We start from the raw sequence: 7,753 nt of genomic DNA on the forward strand, positions 1-7,753 counted from the left end.
TAAATTTTTGGATTTGAAATACTAGGGAATAATGTCAACAACGATAATAAAAATATTAGTTGTACTTGGTACTTGAAGTAAATGAAATAATCAACAACAACGGTTTTAAAAGTATAATTAAAATTAAATTTTTGGATTTGAAATACTCTTGAATAATGTCAACAACGATAATAAAAATATTAGTTGTACTTGGTACTTGAAGTAAATGAAATAATCAACAACAACGGTTTTAAAAGTATAATTAAAATTAAATGAATTTGGTAGTTGAACGTAGGGAATAATGTCAACAACGACGTTTACTTTATGTCAATAACAATAAATGAAAGTTGAACAGTACGTCAACAACAACGACTATAAAAGTTTAATTTAAAAAAATGATTTGTATTTGAAATACTCTTGAATATTGTCAATAACARTAAACTGTGAATTTGGTAGTTGAACAGAACGTTATTTATGTCAACAACGACTATAAAAGTTTAATTTAAAAAAATGATTTGTATTTGAAATACTCTTGAATATTGTCAATAACATAAAAAAATTTGGTAGTTGAACAGAACGTTATTTATGTCAACAACGACTATAAAAGTTTAATTTAAAAAAATGATTTGTATTTGAAATACTCTTGAATATTGTCAATAACAATAAACTGTGAATTTGGTAGTTGAACAGAACGTTATTTATGTCAACAACGACTATAAAAGTTTAATTTAAAAAAATGATTTGTATTTGAAATACTCTTGATTATTGTCAATAACAATAAACTGTGAATTTGGTAGTTGAACAGAACGTTATTTATGTCAACAACGATCTATAAAAGTTTAATTTAAAAAAATGATTTGTATTTGAAATACTTTTGAATATTTGGTCGATAATAAAAATATTAGTTTACTTGGTACTTGAAGTAAATGAAATAATCAACAACAACGGTTTTAAAAGTATAATTAAAATTAAATTTTTGGATTTGAAATACTGGGGAATAATGTCAACAACGATAATAAAAATATTAGTTGTACTTGGTACTTGAAGTAAATGAAATAATCAACAACAACGGTTTTAAAAGTATAATTAAAATTAAATTTTTGGATTTGAAATACTAGGGAATAATGTCAACAACGATAATAAAAATATTAGTTGTACTTGGTACTTGAAGTAAATGAAATAATCAACAACAACGGTTTTAAAAGTATAATTAAAATTAAATTTTTGGATTTGAAATACTAGGGAATAATGTCAACAACGATAATAAAAATATTAGTTGTACTTGGTACTTGAAGTAAATGAAATAATCAACAACAACGGTTTTAAAAGTATAATTAAAATTAAATTTTTGGATTTGAAATACTAGGGAATAATGTCAACAACGATAATAAAAATATTAGTTGTACTTGGTACTTGAAGTAAATGAAATAATCAACAACAACGGTTTTAAAAGTATAATTAAAATTAAATTTTTGGATTTGAAATACTGGGGAATAATGTCAACAACGATAATAAAAATATTAGTTGTACTTGGTACTTGAAGTAAATGAAATAATCAACAACAACGGTTTTAAAAGTATAATTAAAATTAAATTTTTGGATTTGAAATACTGGGGAATAATGTCAACAACGATAATAAAAATATTAGTTGTACTTGGTACTTGAAGTAAATGAAATAATCAACAACAACGGTTTTAAAAGTATAATTAAAATTAAATTTTTGGATTTGAAATACTGGGGAATAATGTCAACAACGATAATAAAAATATTAGTTGTACTTGGTACTTGAAGTAAATGAAATAATCAACAACAACGGTTTTAAAAGTATAATTAAAATTAAATTTTTGGATTTGAAATACTAGGGAATAATGTCAACAACGATAATAAAAATATTAGTTGTACTTGGTACTTGAAGTAAATGAAATAATCAACAACAACGGTTTCTGATCCTTGAAGCCCCTCTTATTGCTAGCTGAAGCTATTKCTAGAYTGAGCTTTACTTTTATTGATAATTAAAGTGAAATTAGTTATTAGTTTACATTTATAATTAATTACAGTATATATATATACATAATAATAATTAATTTAATTTATTTACATAATTAATAATAAATAAATCAATCAATTTAAACAACAAAACATTATTATATTAAGAAATATTAAATAAATACAAAATTGGAAATCATATCATAAATTGTTAATTATAACTAAATTATTACTTAATTTATTTAATTAGTATTTTTAGTTATAATCAGGGTTTTAAAAATGGCAGGCATAAACAATAGAAGCCAATTTTGCCAAATGCCTGCCCTGCCTCTGCCATGCCCTGGGCATCTATTTTCAGGTGGTGACACCTATTATTTTAATTTTATATTATTAATTTATTTATAAAACATTGTTTTTATAATATATTTGCTTGTATTTTTGTTTTATATATCTTTAATTAAAAGGTAATATAATTGGAAATAARTAAATTAATTGTAAATTTAATTAACACGTTAAAACACTAAATTACATTATTTTTATATATACAGTTGCTTTTTTAACAATTTAAATTGGCAGGCAAATATAATAGATGCCCAAAATGCCAGGCATTTATGGCATCTATTTGGGCATTGCCAGGGCAGGCATTTATTTTCTTAAAACCCTGGTTATAATAGAGAAATATATAAATATCTACAGTATAACATAGTTATATATACAAAGTAACACTGGAAGCGCTTAAGTGATGTATATAGTATATACCATCACACTATAACTATTATAATTTTTTATATTTAAAAAAATAACTGTTTAATTGTCACAACTATTTGGGTAAACATTATCTTATTGTATAGTAATATGACTTTAGATAATATCTAATACATTATTTGACTTTTTTTAAATAAATAATAATTATTATTAATGTATTAATTGCTAATTAAGGCTTAAAACTTTGCAATAATAATTTTTTTAAATATATATATATATATATATATACAGTATATAGTATATACGGTATATATATATTTAAGGTCAATATAACTTTAAACAGATTTTTGTTTGTATTATTAATAATAATTTTGACAAAAATCTAATTCATATATATATATATATATTACTGAATAACATATAGTGTAAAAGTTTTTAAGAAACTAAATATGTATTTTGAAAACTTTATTACTTTATATATAATTTAAGGCCAAAAAAATGATGAGAGAGTGAGAGATTGCCTGACATATGATTGTTAGTAATAGATAATAAATTTTTTTTAAACTTATTATATATATACAGTATATATATACAGTAAAAAATAAAATATCAATAATATATTAACAAACAAACAAAAAATATTAGTTATTGAATGTCATTTAGTAGTATCAGTTAAGTCAATGGGCCTTACAATAGGGAAACTTTTTTTTTTTTTTTTTTTTGAAAAACCAATTATTGATTTTTTTTATCAATCATAAAAATAAGTAATAATAATACTATTAGTAAATACCTCCACTACTATAGCTAATAATAATAATAATAATATAATTTGAATAAACAAACTAACAAATAGAGATTATATTCAATTTATTTTTGTTTTGTTTGTAAAATTGTTTTGTTGTTATATTGTTATAGTATTAGTATTATTATAATAGATGTTTGTATAATAAATAAATATAATAATAATAATGTTATTTAATTTTTGTTTTCAATGCCAACATATCGTTGAAAAAATATAAGTTATATAAATCGTTTTTATAAAAATAAGTATAACATATATTATAATTTAATATATTGTATAATACAATACAAACAACTAAAATGTAATCAATCTCTCTCTCTCTCTCTCTCTCTCTCTCTCTAATAAAAAATAAAGTTTACATATAATTGAATTAAACAAAAAAATATATATACAATATTTTACTATAATATTACTGCATATATCTATCATTTAGATGATTCATATATATATATTTATATAGTGTAAATACAGGTATAATATACAGTATATACAGTATTATATATATATAATCTTAAATTTAGTTGAAATAGTTATTTCCAACAACAAAAAATTGTGTTTAAAAAGTTTTTTATATGTATTTTTTTTATTTAGTTGTAAATAATAATATATTTTATGGTTATTATTATTATTACTACTATTACTATTACTGTCCTTCAATTGTATAGTTAGTGATAGGTATGCAATTGCCAACTGTTTTTTATATTATTATAAATAAATTTTCTATTCAAACACATTTTAGATACAGTAGTATCTAATGGTTGTCTTAGAAAAAGAGATATCTATACAATAGACATACCGGTGCTGCTGCTGCTACCGCTACTGTAGAGCACCTGTAGGTCGACTGGTATGTGTGTGTGTGTGTGTGTGTATGTGTGTGTTGTTACACATGACTGAGGATATGGATGTCTGGACTAATCACCGGCAGATTTAAGAGGACATGAGGTGTACAATCACTCATGAAGTTCCGGTCTTTTCAAAATGTTTGCTAAAATTTTTTTTTTTTGAGAAACAATTTTTATTGTTTCGGTTTTTACTTAAAGAAAAAGTTTTTTTTCAAATATATTTTATCTGTAAATATATACATAAAAAAACTTATGTTTTGTTTTTTATGTATCTTTCAATATATATTTTTAAAACTTTCAATAGTATATATATATTGTATAATATAAATATATATAATTAATTTTGATTTATATTTTGTTGTTGTTTGTTTTTTTTTAGGTAAAAGTTATTATAACATAAGTTTGGACTATATTTTTTTTTAAAAAAAAGTTAGCAATTTGTTATAATTTAAAAATAGTATGAAAATTAATGCCCTTTAATAAGTGATTCATTCAATTTGTTAATGTGTTTATATTAATTAATGAGTTATTTTTTTTTTAAAAAAAAAGATCACATTAAGATAGTAAACTTTAAAAAATTATATATTAAACTATTATTGAACTTACATTTATATATATATATATTATAATTATTTATTATCATTGCTATTAATGCATTTAATGACACAAATATACTTATTTGATATATAATAACATATTAATAAAAATAATTTAAAGTTTATTACTATCGATACTAACTGTTAGTAACTAACATAACATATAAATTTATTATATATATTATATTAGTTTATACAGTATAGTTGAAATAGAAAAGTTATATTATTATTATTATCTAAATGAAAATGTATATAAATTTATTATCAAATGTATATATAATAATAATAACAAACTAACTAACAATTATACAGCTATTTATAAAAACGAAACAAAATAAGAAATAAATATATTTAAAATAAAAACAATTTTGTTGTGCGGTTTTGTCTATGAAATTAACAACAAAATTGAAGTTTTTGATTAGTTAAATGATTGTTTTAATAAAAAATAAATAAAAAAAATATTTGACGAGAGAGAGACACTCAACATATTTAGGCCAAACATAAATTTATTATTACATCAAATATATATAATATATAAATAAATACATTAAAATACTTTATTTTGTTGTTATTATTATTAAACTAAATGCTTATTATTATTATTATTATTACTAAAAGTATTATAAAATAATAATAATAATAATACTTTAAATGGTAACCAGTTATTGAATATATATACTATTATACTTTAAAAAAACTTATATAATATTATATAAATACTTGAATTTTTATTTTATTTTTATTTATGTTTTGTTTTTTTCTCACATTTCAATGCCCACTATCAGCGATAATATAACTGTCATCTGGGCTTCAATTATAAGCTATTATTATTATTAAGTATTAGTATTATTACTTTATTTTGTTTAATAAAAAAATAAATTTTAAAAAATAATATGTTTGCTCTCAAATAAAGTTTTTAAAAAAACTAGAATTTAAACTAGAATTATATAATATTTCATTTATTTATTATATATTTTTTTGTTAAAAAAAGATTGAATGATATAATATTTAAATAGTTGATTAAGTTTTGTTATGTAAATTATATACAGTATATATACGTTATATATATAAATTATATACCGTTTATCTAAAACATATATTAAATAGTTTTTTTCTTGTATTAAAACACACAAACATAATATTGATGTCATTTATTTGTGTTACAAATTATGGTAAAAATTAAGTGAAAAAAATAACACAAACAAACTTTTTTTAGATCCTTATGTTATAAATACATAAATCATTGGACATACATATTATATAATAATAATATTTATTTATTTTTTAAAATTTGATAAAGAAAATTTAATTGCACTATTTTATTTAATATTATCAAAAAAAATTTTTAAATATTTATTTCATTTAATTAGTTTTAATTATAATTATAATAAATGAGTTTTACATAGAAACAAAAAATTTATTCATTATACACAATAGTTTTATATATATATATAATTAAATATAAATATTACTGGTATTATAATTTAATAATTTTAATTTATATATATATATATAAATTTTTAAATTTTATTTTTCTATAAAAAAATGTCATATATATATTTATGTTGTCATACAATAATTATTATTTCACTATTTTTTTTGTTGGTATCAATTATAACCATACATTTATGTATATTAAATACAATAAATATATACAATATTTTAATATATAATAGATTTTTTTGTTTATTATATAATCATATCAAATATTTTTTTGTGTTTATAATTCATTTTKAAAAAATGCATAATTGTTTTAATACAATAGTAGTCACATATAACTTATATATATATATATATATCTAATTGCAATATATTATTATTATTTTTATGTAATTTATAGTTTAAATTTTCAATCAATTAATCAATTGATGATAAATCTCAAAATTGATTTTCCCAATCAATGAGATATTATTTTATTTATTTATTTTTTTGTCAAATGATATGTCAATTATATTCTTGGTTGTTGTAATAATAATAATTACAAAATATTTCATTACAAAAATTATTATTATTATTAAAATAGTTTATTGTTTGATAAATTTGTTTAATCAAAACTAAAAACTTAATATAACTTTCTCAACAAAAATTAGCTAGCTATATTTTCTAATAATAATAATAATAATCAATTTATTTTTACTTAAATAATTACAAATCTCTACTGAATATTTGTGACCAATATATTTGTTTTGATAATTACATGTTTACACACAAAAAATATATATTTATATTTAACTAATTAATTAATTAATTAGTACTCAAAAAACATAGGATACAATGTTTTTGTTGTTATATWTATATGTAAATGTCGACAAAAATAAAAATACTAAATAATAATATATTGTAATGTAATACATAGACAAAAATTATTTTGTTTTTTTGTGTATCAATTTTTTTGTTGTATTTCTCTCTCTCTCTCTCTCTCTCTCTCTCTCTCTCTCTCTCTCTCTCTCTCTCTCTTAAATATTCTTCAATGATTGCAATCGTTTGACACATATATGTCTTGTTTTTGTTGTTGTAAAAAATCAATGTTATCTACTATTCAATTATATATATATATTGAATATATATAATAATTTATAATAACTTATTGAAGACAACCATTTGGTCGGTACGGTAGGTGCAGACCAGTTGTGGCACTTTTATATCAGTATACACTATATATATATGTTGTCAAACATATTGTGTGTATATATATTATGTATATATATTTTTTGTTTGTTACTATTATTAATATTAATGACATATTTATAGGTAAACTATTTTATTGTCAAAAATATGTTGTACTTAAATAACAATAACAACAATAAAAATAAAAAATTGTTGTTATTTTTTGTTATGTTTTG

Source organism: Oppia nitens, unplaced genomic scaffold (assembly GCF_028296485.1).
Source record: "Oppia nitens isolate AA-2021 unplaced genomic scaffold, nextdenovo-longstitch-racon4-pilon3 scaffold1_pilon_pilon_pilon, whole genome shotgun sequence".
Taxonomy (NCBI): Eukaryota; Metazoa; Arthropoda; class Arachnida; order Sarcoptiformes; family Oppiidae; genus Oppia; species Oppia nitens.